We start from the raw sequence: 22143 nt of genomic DNA on the forward strand, positions 1-22143 counted from the left end.
TATGAGAGTAGCAGGCTTTGCAGTAGTGAAAAACAACTTTGGGAGTTCTTTACTACCAGGACATGAAAAACATATAAGTATATGTCCCTCCTTTTACTTACATAGCACCCTGCCCTATGGGTTACCTAGGGCCTACCTTAGGGCTGACTTGCATGTAATAAAAGAGGAATTTAAGGCTAGTAGTTTTAAATGCCAAGTCGGAGTGTTAGTGAAACTGCACACAGAGACCTTGCAATGGCAGACCTGAGACATGGTTAAGGGGCTACTAATGTGGGTGGCACAATTTACAGGCCCTGGGCACATATGGGGCACTTTACTAGGGACTTAAAGGTACATTTAATATCCCAATGGAGTATGAGCCAATGTTACCATGTTTAGGGGAGACAGCACTTTAGCACTCGTTTGGAGGGAGGCAGGCAAAAAGTTGAGGGAAGAACATCCTCAGGCTGTCAGGTCTAACAATCAGCTTTTGTGTCCCTCGTTCCTAGGGGAGTTCCCTGTCCTAAGACCTGAAGTTAAAATCCTATGAGTGGTTTTGGACAAACATCTGTCCATGGCCTGTCAAGCTAAGAAAGTGGCAGGGACATGCTTTGGCCTTTTAAGAGCCCTCAGGAAAACGATTAAGTGGCTCTCTGTGGAAACCCGAAGGACAATCGTCCAAAGGCTCATTCTATCATGCTTGGACAATGGCAGTTCTCTATTTCTGGGACGTCCTCCCTTTGTCATAAGAAAGCATAAATTATTCAGAATGCCACGGACTGAGTTTTGTTAGGTCTTTCCAAATGGGAATCAGCATGTTGTGCCCTTGCCAAACTTCACTGGCTGCTAATAGCCAAAAGAATACAAATTAAAGCTTTGTGTATTGCTCATAAGCTAAAGTATACATCCAGCACCAATATCCTTCAGCATCTCATCACACTACACATAGCTGTAGAGAGCTGAGATCTAATGACCTCTCACTGCTGACGTCCCCCAAAATTAGGAGAGCAAGAGGTGGAGATTGCTTCTTTGCATATCGGGTTGCAAAACTATGGAATTCCCTTCCCTTCAGTCTCAGAGCAAATAAAAATCTGTTACATTTTAGGAAACAACTGAAGACACATCTGTTTAGCTAAAATCATGTATGCTTTACTGGATTCTGCCAGCACTGGGAAGCCTGGTCTTGGGTAGCAATGCACTCTATAAATATATATGTCACACGAACTGATGAGAGACTACTGTTTTCCGTGACTACAGCAACTTGCATCTATCAGTGGACAGGTAATGGACAAGTCTGTCAGGGCCATTAAAGCCATGACCGTCAACCGAAGGAGTGGGTCTTCACTAAAAGCTTCTAGTGAACAAATTGCCTCAAGCCTAGATGGAGGGGACTGGAGCAGATCCTCCTGGTCCCCCAGACAGTTGTCAGCAGAATTAGTGGTCATCACTGAAACATTACACCAGGCTAAGGGATTGGAAGTACCGTTTATTAAAACTGTATGTCACCACCACAGTTCATTCTAGCATTCACTGATGGGAAATGAGAGGATTCCTTAGGTCTGATGGGTCACCAGTAATGCACAAAGACTTACTATCGCAACTGCTAAAATCCTTAGCACTACCTTGCAAGCAAATTGATTCCCTACCATGTACATTTCAGAGTGTGCAGTATGCCAACAGTACAGCACCAAACCCACACTAAAAGTAATTATATCAATGAGACCTCGCCTAACATGCTCATTTAAAATTTTACATTTGGATTTTGTTGATATGATCTACAGGTGCAACAATTGCAGGCATCTCAGATGAGGTTTTGAGTGATGAAATGGGATCATATCTGTCAGAACTAACAAAGGCCGCAAAGTTCTTTTCCAAACAGGCAAGTAAACTAAAGGAGTAGCGTGCCACTACTGAGGTCGACCATCCAACCTTGCACATCTTTAACTTTGTCCAGAAATGGAAGGATCCCAAGTTCGATGGCCCCTTCTCAGTGACATTATGTACCCCCACAGTGATCGAAGTAAATGTCAGGAAGCCATAGATTCACCTATTGAATGTTTGACTGGACCCTGCCTTGCATCAGACACCTCCACAGACAGAAAAGGAAAAAGAGGGGGGAACAGAAGATCAAATGGAAAAAACCCTCTCTCCAGTGCACAAGTGGGACACTTTCTTGACTCTATTAATGGACAGTTACGTTCTTCTGTTTTATTTTTTCCTTTAATGTCTTTTCATGTTGCTGCTTACCTTGCACTTTTACAATGATTATGTCAAAATGTCACGCACCTGTGGAGAGAAATAGCTACACATAGCAATGTATCTCATAGTATTCTGCTAGTTTGCTAGACAATATGTGGTATCAACACATGTCAGAAATAGGACTAGAAAGCACTGATGGATCATATTTTTTATGCTCATTGTTAACCCATGCCACATGGTCAGATAGATTACACATTAGCCTTGCAGGAACAATAGCCCTCACTCACCAACAGGTGACATGCTTCATCATTGGGCCGTGCTTCTTGTCAGGCTGGCACAGCAATGCCTGATGGGCCTCTATTAGAGGGCTCTTTGCTGGAGATCTTTTTTAAGGAAAAATGCTGATAGTGAATGGATGTGAGAGGGGCTAGAACAAAAACAGTTAAAATTGGCTATAGGTGTCCAAGATAGCTATCTTTAATGTAACCTGACACCCACGCCAGCTCCACTGGGTTGAATGACCTCTCAGCTGTATTGTGATTGAACCCCTATTGTATTGCCAACAGAATTGTGCCTTTCGTTTTGCCTAGTCAACAACCAGCAGCAGCACGTGAACATGTCTAGTCTCCCCGACTCTAAGTAGAGAGAGTGGACAATCAGTTTGGCAGTTTCCTGAAGCTTTTACATTTTTAGGTCAAGCGCAGCCAATACCTTCTTTCAAAAGCAATACACGAGGAATGGGCTTTAGGCCAGCACCACTCAGCCACCAGCTTTTTTGACTCAGTCCTATTCAGTCACTGTTTGTTTTAAGTAACCTCCACAATTTGGATCAGCCAACATCATTTTGAAGATATTTACATTTTTACATTTTGCAGTGGTACTTGCCAAAGAAATGTCTTTGGTCGTAACTGACGAAACAGACATACCACCGTCCCAGCAGGGGAGTGCATTGTGGGAACTGGATGCCTACTCTTTGTTGGTGTGTCATTCACTCTTTTCGTGATGCCAAATTACCGGAGATAAGCAAACTTTGAGTATGGTAGGGTAGGCAAGCGCTAAAAGAGTACAGAAAAACTGTGATGATCATTGAAACTGTACAGCATGCAAATCCCATTGGACTGTGAAGGTAGCGCATCATCTAAATGACCCTCACAAGCATCTTAACATATGGCAGATATCTAGGATGAGGAGATTCTCCTCACAATTCGTTGAGGTGTGGCAGACAGGCACGAAGCTCGGCCAAGTGTCCATTATCGTGGGTTCGATTAACGCAAACTGGCTCAACATTTTGTCACACAATTAAGAGCTCCCTTTTTACATGCTTGAGAGCAGCAAACTCATTCCTCCTATTTAAAAAGTGCATTAATCAGCGCTGATGATCTGTTTACTTAGAGGTGAAAAAGGGGAGCACGACCCCAATTCATGTTGAGCCACTGCAATCCCCCCCAATATTTATTTTCTATATCCCACATTGGGCTTTCGACTTCCTCCAAAACTGAATAAGTCGTTGTATTTAATAACCATCTGCTTTGCCCTCCAGCTTCATAGAAACACCTTTTTCTTCCCTCGTTGCAGATAAAGGTTCTTATCTACAGGCCCAGCATGTTAACTCATCACTTGGAAAATGTCAGCGTCATGTGTCACTCTCAGTACTTCCCTTTTTTAATCTTACTTCCTCAAAGTTAAACAACTTCCCCATAGTGAAACAATTGTGTGTTAGATTAGAGATAGATCATAAACGAGGATGTGTTCATCTTTCTCCGTGAGAATGAAAGAACACTCACAGTTCTTGTTTTCATGGGACCGAGATGGCTGAATATAGGAGGCCCCAAATCTTTATTTCAAAAACCCAATGTAACGACTTCTCTTCCCTATAGACATATGTGTCTGAAGCCTTCCCCATGTAACATAGACATTGTCATTGTCATAGCATGTTCTGAAATCTATCGATCAACATCGCTGTGCACGATCATACAAATATAACATGTTTAAAATCAATTTCTGTCAGACTGTCTTCTCGCAGCGCCCCCGTCCGACTGAGGTAGGTGTCAGTGGCAATCCCATCAACCCCATCTCCCATGATAGGAGGAATGTGGGTGTCGAGAGCTGCTGAGGCACAAAGTGACACCGGAGCGGGTCAGGCAGCGCAGCTTCTAGGAGCTGCGGCTGCCAAGGCCTTGGGGACTTCTTTTTCTGTTGATGGGAGGGGTGAGGTGGCGGGGTTATTCTGAGTGGAACCCTGACAGGTGTGCGTGGTTTGGGACATCTGGAAACGCTTTGCACTGCATCGAACCATTACTTGCATGTTTCCCATTCCCATTACGGTGCACTGAACCCCAACTCTGATTATTGAGTGTTCCACCGAGGTGACTGAGTGTTATCGCTCTGCCTTTCTGTTTTTCCCCCACGTTTTTCATCTATTTAGGGCCACTGTAGTTTTTCAGAGGTTATAACATTCATATTTGAGTATAGATCGTAAATATAAAAATGATTCAGCGGCGCCCGTCATTCTATGAATGTGCAATAATCAGCGATGAGAGTGACGTATCGCGAATGGTCAGAGTTTCATTGGCGGTAGCTAGTTACTAACCCTGGCTTTCATCATTTTCGTTCCACCCACGAATAAAATATTTTGAGGCCAACAAGAGCAGTATTGAACCACAATTGTGCTCCCGGCTTCATCTTGCTGTGCTCACTTTCAGCATCACACCCCTCAGAGCAGCGAGAGTTCCATTACAAATGAGTTAGTTGTTTGGCCTGAAGAGCATATTGCCCTTATCAGCTGGCGGTCTTACCACCATTCTTGGCAGTGAGATTAGAACATAGCAGCAGAGTGGGAAAACCAGGCCATTGGGATGGCACGGGTCATCCGCAGTTGTCGTCCCAACCTAGCATTCAATCTAGACGCTGCCCTTTATTGTGAGCCCCGTCTGCTAGCAAAGTCTGTTGCCAAGTACAGCTTAAATACATAGGAACATGAGAAGATTTTGCCCTTTGCTCACTGCCCTTCTCATTCTCTTTCTCTCTCCCTCTCTCGAAGGCGAAGCCACCCAACCCCTCATGCACTAAGCCCTTTTTTGACATCTAGACCTATGACCATGTTTCCACAGATCTGAGCTGAATGCGTCGTGCTTGAACATCAGTTGAAAACTATTTGGGCCCTACTCATTCCACTGACAATAGAGTCAAACATCATACCGAAGAATGTTCAGAAGAAGGAGCCATGACACAATTTTCTGATATTTTTAGTTTACAAAAGAAAGATGGATATGTTTATCCAATATTTTTAAGTGCTATTTGCTTCTATAACAGACATCAGAGTGTTCGGTGGAAGGAGAAACAATGACATATAAAAATTTGAAGCATAACATGGTTTGCTAACTCAATGTTTTAAGTTCTGTTTATAGCAAACACTCTGTCAATGACAGCAGAAAAGATGTATCCTCATGAGTGCACCCAAGGAGTCATGTCATTTCCTTCTTCAACGCTGCCCAATAATAATGAAAATGTATATTTATACAGCACACTGTTCCCTGACAAGGTGCTAAAGGGACGAGAACAGGACGTCTTAAAAAGAGAACAGGTACGTCTTAAGTGATTCACGGAAGATACAAGAACTGCAGAGAGTAAGGGAGCCAATTCTAGGATCTGAGAACGAGAAAACCCAATCACATATATAGATATAATAATAAACAAGAGTAACTGTCATTAGCAGAGTTCCAGAAGAGCAGAGAGTCCAATTGGGATGGTAAAGTCAATTTGCAGACTATAGTGCCAAAGAGGGCCTTATGGCAGGAGCAAAGTATCTTGAACAAGTCAAGCTTTTCGATGGGGAGCCAGTGTATGGAGAGAAGGCCAGCAGAGATAGACGCAAGACGTAAAATGTTCACTAGAAGCCCACCAGCTGAGCTCTGAATGAGCTGGAGTCTGGCCAAGGGGTATTGTGGGAGGCAAAAGTAGATGCAAGTAGAGTAGGTTCACCTGGAAAGAATGGCTGTTTGGACAACTGTTTTGTGGCTGCTTTCAGGAATATGAGGTCGGGTTTTCCAAATAGGTCTGACATAGAAATAGCAAGAGGAATTGGCTTTTTGACCGGAATCAAAGAAGACACTGTGGTGTTTTGCACTGACAGTAGGTGTAGGTAAGAGCTCTAAGTCAACTAGTCACCAGGTAGAGGACCGGGCATTTGTGGAAATACCAAGCAAAACTACTTTCACCTTGTTGGTCTTTAGATTGTGATGGGTAGACTTCATCTAAGATATAACAGCTAATAGACAAGAACAGAAAGAAAGATCAGAAAGGGATCAGTGTGAATTAGGATGAAGGGTATCATCAACACGTGGAAAATGAGAGCCTGGAGGACTCAATGAGCTAAGCAAACGATGCTACATAGATGTTAAAAAGGAATAGCCCTGAGGGAGGATTCATTTGGAGCTCCACAGCTATGTGTACAAAAGAAGGTCTTGTAGGATGTCTCACACCATCCAGAGATGGAGGGAAGAGCAGAATCAGTGCTATGAGAATATCAGAATGGGCAGTGACCAGAGGCATAGCTTGGCCAGTAAGATTGGAGCTTCAGATTTTCAGACAATCTCGCTGGCATATCATGTTTTTTTATGAAATGGGAAGCAGTGCATGAGGGGGGCGTAAGTGCAAGTGGAAAGAGAGAGGAGTGCAGATTGTGAGGAGTACTTAGGCATAGTATATTGTAAAATAACTGTTAGAAATTGGGTCTCTAGTTGACAGAGGTATGCACCCTGTCCATGAAGGGACCTCAGTCCTAATCAGGGCAAGTCAGTTACACACCATAAAATAACCTGTGCTCACCCTCTGGTAGCCTGGCACAGAACAGGCAGGCTTAATTTAGGAGGTAATGTGTAACGTATTTGTGCAACACAAAGCAATAAAACAGTGAAAACACCACACAAAAAGATACCACACCTGGTTTGAAATTAGAGTTTAGTTTAATGAACAAAACAATACTAAAACAGCAAAAATCTAATAAGTAGAAGTAGAGATATGAATTTTGAAAGAATATCTGCAAATATAGTGCTTAAAAGCATAAAGTGCCAACTGGGGCTATCTGGTCTCCCTGGACCGGGGTAAATCCAAACATTCAGGCTGACCACGATGGAGTGCAGGCCGGCTACTGGGTCCAACCTTGTCACCCTGAAAACAATACCTTGTTGAAGGGTTGTGTGGACGTCGAGGGGTGAGATGCGAGAAGTAGACATGCGATGCATCAGTTCTTATCCATCAAGATTTGTAGGCGATGCATTGTTGTTGAGCCGCGTACTCAGGGATGCGTTGTCATTGAGCAGCCTTGTGTGTATGTGATGCATCGTCGACGATCTGTGTAGCTGGCGATGCAATGTCCTCATCCTCAGCCACAGCAGTGATGCATCGGCATCGAGGGGCCATGACTAAAGGCTCTACAGTAGCAATCAACATAGATGAGATTTATGTTAGAGCTTACTACACTGGATAATGAACACTGCATCCCACTCAATGGTGTTTCATGCTTGGGTTGGCTTGTTCTATGTGTAAATATCTTTGGGATTTCTCCTGCACAAGCTAAGCAGAAAAGGGCGATGGAATGGTCTCCCTATTCAAAGGTAGGCCGAGGGGTGATGTGTTGGTTCTTGCCAGCCTAATCGGCGAAGTCTTGTCCTTGTCCTTGGTGGCAATGCGATGTATTGGTGTTGAGGTGAGATGTGGTATGGACTGGTGCAATCAGTGGTGCACAGGTTCTGGCAGTTGCAGCACTTTATACCCACTTCCAAGGGCCCAGGACTGGGTTTGCACCACTTGGCAGGGCAAGACTTGCAGCAAGCAAAGTCCAGGTGCTGTTGCAGGTTGAAGTGAAGTATTTGATGTCTCTGAGACTTCAGACCAGGAGGAAAGCCAGCAAGCCCTTGGAGTCACTTTGGTTCTGGGGATGTAGAGATGCAAATCCAGTCCTTCCCACTTCCAGGCAAGGAGCGCAGGAGGCACCAAGGCAGGCACAGCAGAGCAGGAGCCCAGCAAAGCCCTGCAGAGTCATGCAGACTGGTAGTTCCTTCAACAGCACAGGAGTCCTTTTTCCTGGCAGAATGACTTAAAGTCCAGAAGTGTACTGATTGGGTCGGATCAGAAGTCCAGTTCTTATACCCAGTAGTGTCTTTGAAGTGGGGGAGACTGCAAAGAAAGGCCTTTGAAATGCACAGAGTCCCTGCCCTTCTTGCCCTGTCTCCAGATTCACTACAGGGGGTTATGCAACCCTTTGCATGAAATCAGGACACAGCCCAGTCAGGTATAATGTCAGCTCCTACCTCCCATCCTGCCCAGGATGGGCCAGCAGGATGTTGATGGTCCATCAGTCATACCTACGTTCCTTTTATGTGTGACTGTCTGAAGGGAATGTACAAGAGCACAGCTGTCACTCACCCAGATGTGTATTCAGAGACAAGCAGATGGCACTAGATGATTAAAGTAAGAAAATGCCAATTTTCTAAAATTGGCATTTTCATAATTACAGTTTAAAATCCAACTTCACCTTAAATTGGAGTTTTAAATTGAGATTCTGGAGACACCAAACTCGAGGGTCCTACCTCTTCGCAATTAGTAATGACACTTATAAAATGTAATAAGTTAACCCCAATGTTAACCTCTGGGAGAGATAGGCCTTGAAGTAGTGAGAAACAAATATAAGAGTTTTTCATCACTTGAACATGTAAAACTAAAAGAATACATGTCCAACTTTTTAAATAAACTCCACCCTGCCTTTCAGGCTGTCCAGGGCCTACCGCAGGGGTGACTTATATGTATTAAAAGGAAGGATTGGGCCTGGCAAGAGGGTAACTTGCCAGGTCGACATGACAGTTTAAAACTGCACACACAAATTGTGCAGTAGCACATCTGAGACACGTTTAAAGGGGCTACTGAAGTGGGTGGCACAATCGGTGCTGCAGGCCCACCAGCAGCATTTAATTTACAGGCCCTGGGCGCATGTAGTGCTCTTTATTGGGAACCTATAAGTAAAATATGCCCATGGTGGATAAGCTAATGTTACCATGTTTTAAGCAGAGAGCACATGCTGTTTAGCACTGGTTAGCAGTGGTAAAGTGCCCAGAGTCCACAAGCCAACAAAATCAAGGTCAGAAACAGAAGGAGGAAGGCAAAAAGTTTGGGGGTGACCCTGCTGAAAGGACTAGGTTCAAAAATAACCATGTTTTAAGACCTTCAAAATGGAGACCAGAGTGTGTGTGTGTTTGTTTTAGTCTAAGTGAGTAAACTACACTGGATAACAAGCACTGTGTCCGATTCAAAGGTGTTTCATGCTTGGGTTGGCTTGTTCTGTTTGTAAATGTCTTTGGGATTGCTCCTGGACAAGCTAAATTGATTGAGGCAAGAGAATGGTCTCACCATTCAATGTTTTTTCTCTGAGAAGGTAGCCCTTCAGCCCTTCCGCCCTCCCTTAATTGCTAATTTTTTATCTCATCTTGGGGTTTTATACAAAACATGAACAACAGATAAATACTGCCAAACCTTATTTAGTTTGCAAATGTATCTCTTTTTTTTTAACATTAGATTCTCTTTAGACTTTCACCTAGCTTTAGAAGACTTTTGGTGTGCACTCTCAACCATCCAAATAGGCATTCTCTCAGTGATTACAGGTGTTTTTAGGTCTTGACTACCATACCAAAACTTACAATGGGCTTAGAGCCCCTTCTTGTTTACCACTAGTTTACTTTATTGTCACGCTCCTTTGCTTGCTTCTAATTCAATAGTTTACACTCTTCTTGTACATTTCTTAGAGCATACCCTCTTTACTATCTATATGAGTGGATGATTTGTATTCTTCCACTTGTCAAATTTAGGGAACTACTTTTTCTTTTTCCTTAAGCACTTCATGAAAGTGGATGTGCTTTCTTGCTCTCTTTCGTGAGCTGCTTACCTCCCACCTCAAATAACTATGTCCCTGTTGCCTTCACTTCGCCCAGTTCTTTGAGCTTCTGTAACCCTCACGGGTCTTCAACAGGATATTTTAAATAAATTTAATTTTTTTGCAGTGCTCATCAGCTACCATTTGCAACAGGGCCACTTCACATTCCTAAAAAGTGTTTTTTGGTGCCTCTGTTGCTCTCTTGCCCCGTTTCTCCCCCCCTACCAGTCCCTTGTTCACTCCTCCATTGCTCCCTAACCCCTAGCAGGCATTTCATAATTTTTTTTAATCTTTTTGGATGACCCTTCAGATGCCATTAATTGCCTTGCTGTTCCGATAGAAAAAAGTGCTTTTGGGGTAATAAAATTACATTTTTTTATTTGCCCATTCCCCATTGCTTTCTGCAGCTCCCGCTCCCCAGTAGACCCACATCTACTCCTCCATTAGCCCCCTACTCTCACAGTCATGTCAATATTTTTTATAATTTTAATGTTTTATGGAAGGCTCAACAACTGACATTTTCTGCCCGGTCTCTCAGCTAGCCAAAAATACCTTTTCTCATGTTTTTATCTACTGATCTAAGTGGTGCCCACCATCTATGATTGGTATATAAAACATAAAATGATGCCAGCATCATTTTGTAGAGTGAGTGCATGAGAAGTAAAGAACACACACACATACCTTATTATACATGTGTTCAACAGAGGAAGTGACCAGCAACAGCAGTCATCACCCTTTTTTGCTTATGCTGTACAGTATTGCCAAAAAGGCATTGAAAAAGCCAATAAGTCAACAAGGTGTATTATACTTGACGGTACTTGTTATCAGCATGTTGTTGAAGCCTTTGAAGGCTCCAGAACTGTAGATGGGACCTCAGGCTCTCACTACTTTAACTGTTAGAAATTGGGTCTCTAGTTAGCAGAGGTGTATCCAAGTAGGGACAACAATCCTAGTCAGGGCAAGTGTAAGATACACACTAAACGTTTACTTATGCTCACCCTCTGGTAGCTTGACACTGGGCAGTCAGGTTAAACTAAAGAGGCAATGTGTAAAGTATTTGTGCGCACACACAGTAACACAGTGAAAACACCACAAAAGGACACCATGCCAGCTTAGGAAAAATAGCCAATATTTATCTGAGTCAAACAAGACCAAAACAACAAAAATCCAACATACACAAGTCAAGTTATGAATTTGTAAAGGTTAGATCAAAATGGAGTGCTTAGAGGACAATAGCTCCAACCAGAACTATCTAGACATGCTGGACTGGGGCACATGCAAAAGTGCAGTCCAATCGCAAAGGAGCTCGGGCTGGGTACAGGAATCAGGCAGACCCACTGACAGTTCCTTTCTTGCATCGATGCTTGGTGATGATGCATTGATCCAGAGGAGGGGATGCGTCACGCTTGCAGGTCATGCGTGTTTTCTGATTGGGCAATGTTGTTGTGTCGATATCCAGAAGTGATGGGTACTGGTTCCGATGCGTCAGTGCTGCATCGGCCAAGTCGGGCTGCGTTGTCGGGGTCATTGTGTCACGCAGGCCGTGAGTGGTATCCGCTGCTTTGGTGCGGGCAGTGGCAAAGCAGCATTTCTGCTGTGGAATGCATCTGTTCCAAGTGATGCACTGGTGTTGTTGCATCAGTTCTTGGGTTGCAGCACCTCACTCACCTCCAAGTGCCCAGGACTGGATTTGGCACCACTTGGAAGAACATGACTCACAGCAGAGGAGCCCAGGTGTTGGTAGCAAGATGCAGATAAAGTCTCTGATATCCCTGAGACTTCACAAACAGGAGGCAAGCTCATTCAGGACCTTGGACAAACTTTAGATTGCAGGATGTGCAGAGTTAGATCCAGTCCTCTCACTCCCAGGCAAGAAGTAGCAGGCAGCAAGCCAACACAGCTGAGCAAACAGCAAAGTGGCAATCCCTCCTGACAGCACATTGTCCTTCTTCCTGGTAGAATGTCCTCAGTCCAGAAGTGTTCTGAGTATACGGTGTCAGAGGCCCAGTATTTATATCCAAAATGGCCTTTGATGTAGGGATAACTTCAAAAGAATTTGCTGAAGTGCGCAAGGTTCCCTTTCAACTCAGCCCTTTGTGTGAGGGCAGGACGTAGCCTATTCAGATGTAAGTGTGAACTGCCTCTCCCTCTCCGTGCCAAGGATGACTACCAGTATGCAGATGTATCTCCTGTCACACCTAGCCCTTTCTGTTTGTGGCTGTCTGGAGAGAACGCATAAATGTAGCTGTCACCTAAAACAGACGTATTCAGAGACAGGCTAAAGCACTGAATGGTTAAAGTAAGAAAAATGCCATCTTTCTTAAAGTGGCATTTTCAGACCTGCAATTTAAAAAACAATTCTACCAAAAGATATATTTTTAAATTGCGAGTCCAGAGACACCAAACTCCATTTTTCTATCTTTTACCAATTGGAAATTACACTTAGATGTTCCAAGGTAACCTTAACATTAGCTTGTGGGAGAGATAATCCTTGTAATATTGAAAAACAAATGTAAGAGTTTTTCATCTCCTGAACATGTTAAACTTAAAAGTACATGTCCAGCTTTTTATATACACTGCACCCTGCCTACGTTAGGGGTGACTTACATGTAATAAAAAGAAAGATTTGGGTCTGGCAAATAGCATTTTAAACTACACACACAGGCTCTGCAATGGCAAACATTGAGAAGCCAATGATACCATGTTTTAGACACAGAGCACAAGCACTTTAGCATTTGATAGCAGTGGTAAAGTGCAGAGTCCTAAAGCCAGCAAAAACGAAGTTCAGCACACAGTCAAAACAGAAGGCCAGAAAGCAAAAAGTCAGGAGGAACCATGCCTCAAGATGCCAGGTCTAACAGTAACCTAGTCAGATTTGGCTTTGCATGTATGTCATTACACAATAAAATGTTGATAGCACATCATGGAGGGTTAATACTTTCTACTACACTCTCCTGTGGAGTGGTTTCCCATTTTATATTCACTATACGAATTGCGGCATCTACAAATGATGACGTCCCACTGAGGACTTCCTTGTGCTCTAAAGCTATAAATTGGTGATCTTACTTAGTTATGTACATGCCCACTGTTTACTCTTATTCCTTAATTCTGGAGTTAAATTAGTCAAGAAAAGGGTCACTAAGTGTGTATATTTAAAATACAATTCCCCTAGAACTCTGCCTAAATCTACCAACTGTGTGCTTAATGTCAAGCAATTCAAAAAGATATCTGTTTTATGTGTGCTCTCGGATTTTATATATGTTGGCTACTTGTAAAGTGAACACTGCATATTTTGTCTTGACGCTAAAATAGATGTATATAATTCCGAAGTATTCGTTTTATCAACCTAAGTAGGAGGAAAGGCTTTAAGCTCCACCTGTTTCACCCTGGTGACCTGCAGGTCACTCTGGAATCTCATTGTGATCTCCCAATCCTACGAACTACTCTATAAACACTTGGTGAAAATGTAGCGTTGAGTCTTCTTTCATATATCGAACTTGCTAATTCTGCCAAGAAAGGATTTCCTAGTTGTATCATGCAAAGCCTAGAAGAGATTTTCTGAAACGTTCGTGTAAAAGAAGCTCGTTTTGACAGGTATGTTAGCCAGTCCAGTCCACATTATTTTGTTCCTAGAAATATATATTTTTTCGTAATGAGGCGTTTGCTAGGGATTAATACGGGGCTTGGCAATGTATTGTGCTTTACTGCCTCTTAGTGGAAAATCTGGAAAATGCATGTAACCCGGTTTTTATTTCTATTAGCTGCTGTCATTCATTATAAGTTATGTGACAAGTCACACAAGAATGGTATGCTAATTTATATAATTGCATCCATGGGTATGAAAACAGATACTCAGTAGGCCTCAACTATTATTCGACATGCATTTAAAACAACAAACAGAAGGATACGTGAGTACTGGTTTAGACTTGAAATTGTAATATTACAGTGGAGTCAAAATGAAGGACAGAAGTGCAGGAAAATATGTGCCAAATGCATGGGGATCGCCATTGGAAGAGTAAGGCCTTAATCTAGTAAGAGTCGCGCGGGCGCTCGCGCTGTGCAATTTTGCGCTGCACGTGTAGACCTATAATTGGTAAGCAAACTTTGCGCCATTGGCGAGGCTTGATACCACATGAGCCGCACCTTAGTACATAACGCAGTGTGTCTGTGTTTTCTTACCTGTTCCCGTGCAGGGGATTCATACCGCGCACAGATGTGCGCGTGACATATACACAAGTCTCACTTCGTCCTGAGGTGCTTCAAAAACTTTCTGTTTAATGCAGCTGTGTTGACAGTCCCAGTGATCTTCAGTTCAGGTGATATGTCTGTTCACTGGCTGCCTTCGCGAACTGTGTCAAACAGAGGCATGGCATGCAAAAACACTGCAAATAGCATTAGCACAGGATTATAGCGTCAGTCACGTGGCTATTGTGAATGTTAACGCGAGAGATGTGTGTGCGCAGTGAATTGGCTTTGTCCTACCCTCGTGCTCAAGATGTTTCGTGATTTGTTCAGCTTCTTCAGACCTTAAGGGGCATCTGTCTCATTGCATGTGGAAATGCGGCCTTGGATGGAGGCCACTGTTTTGAATGTGAATGTTTGCATTTTAGCACTTTGGTGCCACAATCTACACTTGAGTCAATTTCTATTGCTCTTCCCCCCATTTTGATTGGGTAATAGAAAAAAAGAAAACAAACAAAAATGTCACTTTTTAAAGAATAGAGTTCTAAATTGTCCTGAATTGGTAGCACTGCGCCAGAATTTCAAAATCGGATTTCTTTTGAATCGTAGGTGATTAAGGATTTCACTTGGTGCTACCCTACATCAATCACACTATTAAGTGAGCGTAGAAAGAACTTATTCTGTGCTCTACTTCCAATGAATAAAAGTTCAAGATTTTAATATGACCAAACAAATAAGCAAATTCTTACAATATTTTATGACAAAGTACAACGGACGCGTTTCACTCTGGTGACCACCCAGGAAGAGTGACCCAAACCCTATTGTAACTAGTATTCATGGGAACATCTAAGATGGACCACAGTGGCTTTATATGAAGCGACACAATCAGTTATAATATTTGTTGCATCTTGAAATCCTTAAGAACGCTCTATGGCAAATCTACCAAAGTGAAAAATGTCAGCTGATGTTTCAGTAAATGGCCATAAGTGCATGTGTTGTGATGGCGTATCATGAGAGTTCTGTGAATGGGTCAACATTTATTAGTGCATGGGGCAAACCAAATTAGAGCGGTTTTGGGAGAGCTCTGCAGATGTTGCAGGACTGAAGGCGCAGAGGGATGCATTTGGAAAGCTTGGTGGGTACTTTAGTTGAAGGCTTGTGAAGAGCAAAGATCAAAGTCCAGGGGCTGTGCTAGAGCGTTGCAGATATGACAGTACTTATACAGCGGTGTGTGACACCCCAATATAGGTGTCAAGATGAAGGTGCAATTTCAGAGCTCTTATGATATCTAAGTCCTTAGGTGGCAGTGCACGATTAGGATGGAGTCGTATCAGTGACTGTCTCTCAGCAGTGTATACATGTAACATGAGAACTCTCTAAATGTCCCAGTACTATGATGGTCATGGACATTGCAGATCATAATACAGATACATTGACAAAATACTACCTTGGTCTAGGGTTTCAGTATTATGTGCACCAGATAGATTTAGCAATTTTCCTCAACCCTGACCTATGATGATGTAAAACCAACACTGCTATCCATAAATACAGCTCTCCCAAGGCAATGCACTTCACACATGAAATTCAGCGCCTCCTGCTATTCTTCAGTGAAGGTGCACACACATTTGCCAAAAGACATTTGTGACAGGCTGAGCTCTTGCATACCTGTATAGAGGCCTTCTCTGTTTATGATGAGAAAGCAGCAAGAGGGGAGGCCCACACCCAGCAAGGCATTTCAATACAAAGAGCCTGATTGATATGTTAGCAGAAGTGGTACCCCGTGGCAACGGTGATGGAGCACTCTTTCCACCAATCTGAATGTCCGCCCACATCATTTAGAGTGATGCGGACCATCAGTATGTAGGCTGCAGAAACTATTATTTTTCTGCCACCAACACAACCCTCAGATGGCCCAATGGAATAAGGGCTGTTGAAGTTTTGGCCTTGTGTCCACCCGCCCTCTTAAGAGTGCGCACGTGGCCAGTTTTGACTGCTCGTTGCCACCATGAAATTTGTGTCGGTAAGGGTTGGTGAAAACTTCTAAATGACACCAATGCCATAGGCCAATGCACCTGTGGTGAGGGGGTAATTGTTATTTTACTTTCAAAAAGAAAATCCCGCTTTGGGACTTTCTTTTTGAAAATAAAAAAAATGTAAATATGGCTCTGTCATGTTGCTAGAGCCATCTGTCAATCTTACAATGCATTTCCAAGAACAGCCATGAAGTTGGATCCTGTAAATTCAGGAGATGTCTGCTGGAGCAGCAGACATCTCTAAAGACATCCATGGTGTAAACTTGCTATGGTGGGAGTGAAATACTCCCCCCAAAACAAATCTGGAAAAAAAAAAATCACTATGTATTTTCATGCATTTTTGGACTATGAAAAAGTACAATATGCAATTTGTTCCTCAAATGAGAAGTTAACAACACTGAATTTCATGTTGCAAAACATGAGACTTGTAAGAAGTCAAAGTATGGGTTGAAAGATATAAAAGACATCTGTTATTCCTGGGACTCACATTGGCAAATCGAGATATCGCCAGACTGTGGAAACGGGACTCACCACCAACAGTAGGGGCATGGAAGAGAGGGATTAATCATTGCCTGGGTCTCGAGATTGCAGTGTTACAGGCTAGGGGCTGCCCACAGAAACACCAGAAGACATGGAGATGGCAACGTTGGGCCGGCTATCGAGGTGTGGTCCTGGCCCCGGGATGCACTGCTGAGGCCTAATTTGATATTGAAATACAAATGTATGGTACTGCAACATGAGAGATACAGCGGGGACTCTATCATGTATGTGCATGGGCAGAATAGGATGGACTTAAGGGGTGGTGGGAGAAAGACTATGCAATGTTTTCTGTATGTATCACTGTTATTTATGAGTATTCGCCGTACATTTACTGCTCTCATATGTTTATGGGCGTTCTGGCCTTACTTTTTTGCCAAAACCCAATACAATATGGATTAAAAGTAGGCCCAAACAAGATCATATGCACAGCATGCAGCTATCCTTGTAGGTTTGCAAGTGGTCACCAATGGCTTATTTCAAATTCTGACTATTTCCAAAGTTTTAAATTCTACTGTCTCTCTAATGTCCACACAAGATCTTGCCGCTAAAGGGCCTTGAGATTTCTGCGCCACCCAATGGTTGAACGTGGTGGAGCGATAGCCAATACTACCTTTTCACATCTGGTTTTTACAGTCATCTCAGGTTCAAATAGTCAAGAAACAGATTCAGACTTTCATAATTTTAAAGTTCATAAAATGGCTACCGCTGATTTAGGTAATAGTGACACCTGATATCTACAACGCCTAAGTCTCCGTGCCTTTCTTCAGGCAAGAAACTTAAACATGCTGAGATACAGAAATTGGTTCGTTAAATGAAAAAAACACTTCGCCATCACAGTTCACAACGATTACAGAGGCAAATTGCCAAGTTAAGCGTTAAATCTCCCTGAACACTGGCTTTCTATGCCTAAATGGCCGACAAACTGGTGTTCATGTTAAATGAAATTCTTAACGCTCTCTGCACAAATTGAGGGCCGCGGATTCAAGACCTTGCTGAGGGGTACTGAATGGTGACTCAAGACGCTATAAATACAATTGAAATGCTGCGCGCTCGATTATTTATTCTTCCTCTTTATCGTGCTCAAATACACAAATAACAGAAACATGTTCTGACAGCTTGGTTATGCCCACAGGTTTATTTTTGATGCACGAGTTGACTCGTCCGCAGGGGGCACACTCGGTGGTGGCATTAATGCTGCCTGAAGCTTCCCAAGTGTGTGTTCAAATGGCACACTATTATTAAATGTTAACTTTTTTTTAGCGAAACATAAAAGCAAACAAAATGTGCAAGAACAGTATTGATCATTCTTATTTCAGCCTTCTGTGATGTTCAGGCACCATTTGGCACACCATGGCTCTCCAAGGATTTATGCAAACTGGATATCTTAAAAAAGAAGTACCGTGTGGAATTTTATGATTACTCTATTTTAAAATCAGATGCAAATTACGCGCCAGTCAACTTGTCATCGCATGGGGTCTGCAAATTAGCAAATGCACAATTTAAACCTAATTTAGTTGGGAATGGGGCATAACTCCACTAATGGCGCATGGAAGTCTCCATTCACATACACAAACATCACACCTGCGTCGTTTGCTCCTGTGATTTGTGACACAAATTGAGGGAGCACACAGCTATACTTTGCGCACACAACATAACCCAGTTTTGTACTCAAAGCAGGATTAGTGACCTGATCGTGACCAGGACTACACATAGTTAGAATCTGGCCACTAAACTGCATTTTAAGGAGACAAGAGGTAAAGCACAGTGAAAGATCCAGGGTAAAGACGAGGAACAGAGCATGGCCTGAAGAAGGTGAAGTACTGAGGACGCCTTGAGTGCTAGAGACTGAACTGACTTTACACACTTCTCCCAGTGAAGTCTGTAACTAAATGTGCAGATTATTTCTCAGTAATCTTCCCAATTCTCATTCCCTTATCCCAGAAAATTATGGAATTATTCTTAACTTCTTCCCTTTCCCTAACTCTTTCTTCTATACAGGGAGTCAATGAAGGGGTCTCTAGCCTCACTTTAGGGGGCTCTATCTTCCCTTTAGGAAGATCCAGGGCATATTACTTAAGAGAGATGGAGTGTCGTAAGCAATTGGAACAGGAAAACGCAACTGGAATAAGGAAGAATATTTGTGGCACACTACCTCAATTGTTTCCTCTAAATATTGACCATAGTATGGTGGTCAAGATATAATGGCTAAAATATGGTGGACAAAAATATTGAAGGTGCGTATATCATTTCCTTACTTTTTTACAATAATATTGGTGTTTAAAATGTAGTTTATGCAAGAAATTGATTTGTTGGTTGACTGGGGTGTGAGCCCTGGTCAAGCAACAGCCACAATCCCTTGCAGGGTGAACCATAAAAAACCACTAAATTAACCTATGCTTAACCCTGGGTAGCTTGGCATCTAGTTGCACGAGATCGGGTCTAAGTTGAAAAATATGGCTGGCTGTGGTGGAGCAGGTTTCAGATACAAGAAGTTGATGGTGCTGGGCAGTGCTTACTTTCAGTATTCAAAGAAATTCTGAGAAAAAGTGTCTCAGAAAGTTAAGTTCAGCAGGATATGACTGCAGGGAGGTGTCTGTGGAGGGAGTGTAACGTTGTCAGTTGACCTTGGGTCAAAGCCGCAGTGAGGATTTCTACATTCAAACTTAACTGCCGAAATGAAAGTCAAAAATATCCAGTGGGATGAGGGAGAGGGCTGTAACTGAGTAGAGTTTCCCAAGGTCAAAGGACAGCGGAAAAGGATTTGCCACTCCAGGGAAAAACGAAGCGGGTAAAGCTGCAAAATTTACATGATAACATGCCCCTGCAACCAGCATGACATGCAGGAAGATCAAGAGACGTATACAAGAGCATTGGAGTAATATTAGGTGCCAAGGAATCACAACCCACATGAGTAGTTATTTTCTGATTGCACAACATACAGTGGCCAATTTGAAATTGGTGGTGTTGGAGACCCTTGACAATGTAGATATACATGCAGACAGAAACTTATTACAAAAAGAACAATGTTGGATTTACCGTTTGAAGACACGTCACCAGGGCCTTAATGATTAGATCTCTTGGACCCAAGTGATGTAATAGAGATCTGTAACTTTTGCTGACAACTCTGTAGAGTCAGTACCAACTATGGGGTGGAGGAACGAAGACATGAAAGGAAGAAGTAGAGAAGATGCATTCAAATAATTCTTCCCCATAACTTGTATAGACTGAGGATGGAGTTATATATGGATTTTTTTTAAAAACAAGACATAGAACCCCGTCCCTGATTTTAATCCAAAACATACCCTGGAATGGCAGTCTTCAATAATCCCCAAATGACTGTGACACATTTAAAATAATACACACATCTTGGACCTATAAAATAATAGAATTGTGATTTCGACTCTGGACTTATCTCATGTCTTTTTTAAGTGGAAAAAAAAGAACCTTTTTGCCCTGGTTCCTCAAAAAAATAGTAGCTAGTTCCTAGGCTTTGGAGTAACAACTAGCAAGGCCCTAACACATAACTACACCTATAGTCTTTGAGATTTCTTTAGAAAGCTAAGCAGGGGGTGGACTTGGCCAGCAGTTGAATGGGAGACAGATGAAGAAATTCTTGTGCTGAGTTCCCTACATAGTTAATATTTCTTTATTTATTATTTTTTACTCATGTTTACTTTTTTCAAGGTTCCAACGACATAGAGGAGATAATAAGATAAGCATCAGTTGTGGGGTAATTTGAAAAAAAGATTGGTGGAATATATGTGAGGATGAGAGCTACTAGCTCGATTTGAATAATAGCATACACCAAAAGAAAGTGCATTCACCCCCCTTTTTTTTTTCCTTTTCCTTTTTTATAATTCATCTGGGCCTTAAGGCTGTTCCCTTTTTTGAATATTTGAAAAATATGTATTATAAAAAAAACCTATTATACTTATGAAGGATTTATTTGCTTTCTCGTGCAGCAGCTAAATCTGTCTGATCCAAAGCTGTGAGCAATCATAGGTGTATTCCAATAGCTTAAAAAGAAAAAGAACAGGCCACAGTTTGTAGCTACCTGGTCATGCAAGCTGCTGCTCAAGTGAATCCGCAGATGTTAACTCAAGTAAGTGGAGGGGCACATAACATTAGAAGCATTTAATAATGTTTTGAAGAAATTACCTCTATAAGATAAGAACTAGGGGTGAGCCACAAATCATGGTTAGTTTTCTATTCAGAGCATGTTTTAAGAGTTGTTAGAATGCAGAAGTTACTTAACTGTGTAGCCCTCTTCAAAGGAAGGCCTTCTCTCTAGTTTATATAATTGCTGATTTTTGGGAGTTAAGTTTAGAGTTTTAGGAGATAAAATAAACACATTCTAGTGTGTGAAAGAGGCAACCTTGAAAATGTATGTGATTATAATCATCATAACTAGGGGACGGAGAGGAGAGAGTCTTAACCTTATGAGTGGGTTAGGCCTGCTTGTCAAAATGACACAGAGGCATTTGATCACATATTAATGCTTGTGTACATTCAAAGCTAAACTTTACTGCTTTTAAACAGCAGCATTTGACTGCATTGTGGTTGTTTCAACCAGGAGCCCTTTAAGAATAGAAATGGCAGGGTATTTTAGTGGGAGGAAAGATTTATAACATCTTTATAAGTGAATGCGACAATTGAGGCCATTACATAGAAGTGAGTATGGAATAACCAACAGAACCCCCGTTTGTTGACTGTTTTTGACTGTCTTATATCTGTTGCCTGCTGCTGGTATGGGCATCCGATGCAAGGAAAGTTTTCCCATTCTGATAATGCCCATCTATTTTAAATTGATTTATGGAAAACTGATTAATAGAGGAAGGTTTAGGCAAAGGCTATAAAAAGTATACACAGATTAATGATGTTCATATCTTCTTGCCTTTAAAATGATGTAAAACAGCAAGAAATGTGACTCTGTAAAAAAATAGAAGGAGTAGGTGTTTCTCTTATTAAGGTAGGTGAAATGGGAGCTAATTGTGTGTAATGGAGGCCATCTTTGAATTCGGGGGGACTGCCATACAAAAATAGGGAGGAATTTTCTCCTTTTTATCTTTATTTTTATTTTTATTGTTATGTTCATTTTCTTTTGGACTATGTAAATACATTTTGAATATGTGGTATAAGTTAGCTCTAGAGTAGTGCACAAAATATGGTATGAGTTAACACCTCCACATTAGAAAAAGGTGTGAAAGTTGTTAGATAAAAGAAATTATATTAAATATCAATATGTACTTTATATAAATGTCTTCACCATAGGAGCAGTTGGGCACC

This window comes from Pleurodeles waltl, chromosome 6 (genome assembly GCF_031143425.1).
Source record: "Pleurodeles waltl isolate 20211129_DDA chromosome 6, aPleWal1.hap1.20221129, whole genome shotgun sequence".
Classification (NCBI taxonomy): domain Eukaryota; kingdom Metazoa; phylum Chordata; class Amphibia; order Caudata; family Salamandridae; genus Pleurodeles; species Pleurodeles waltl.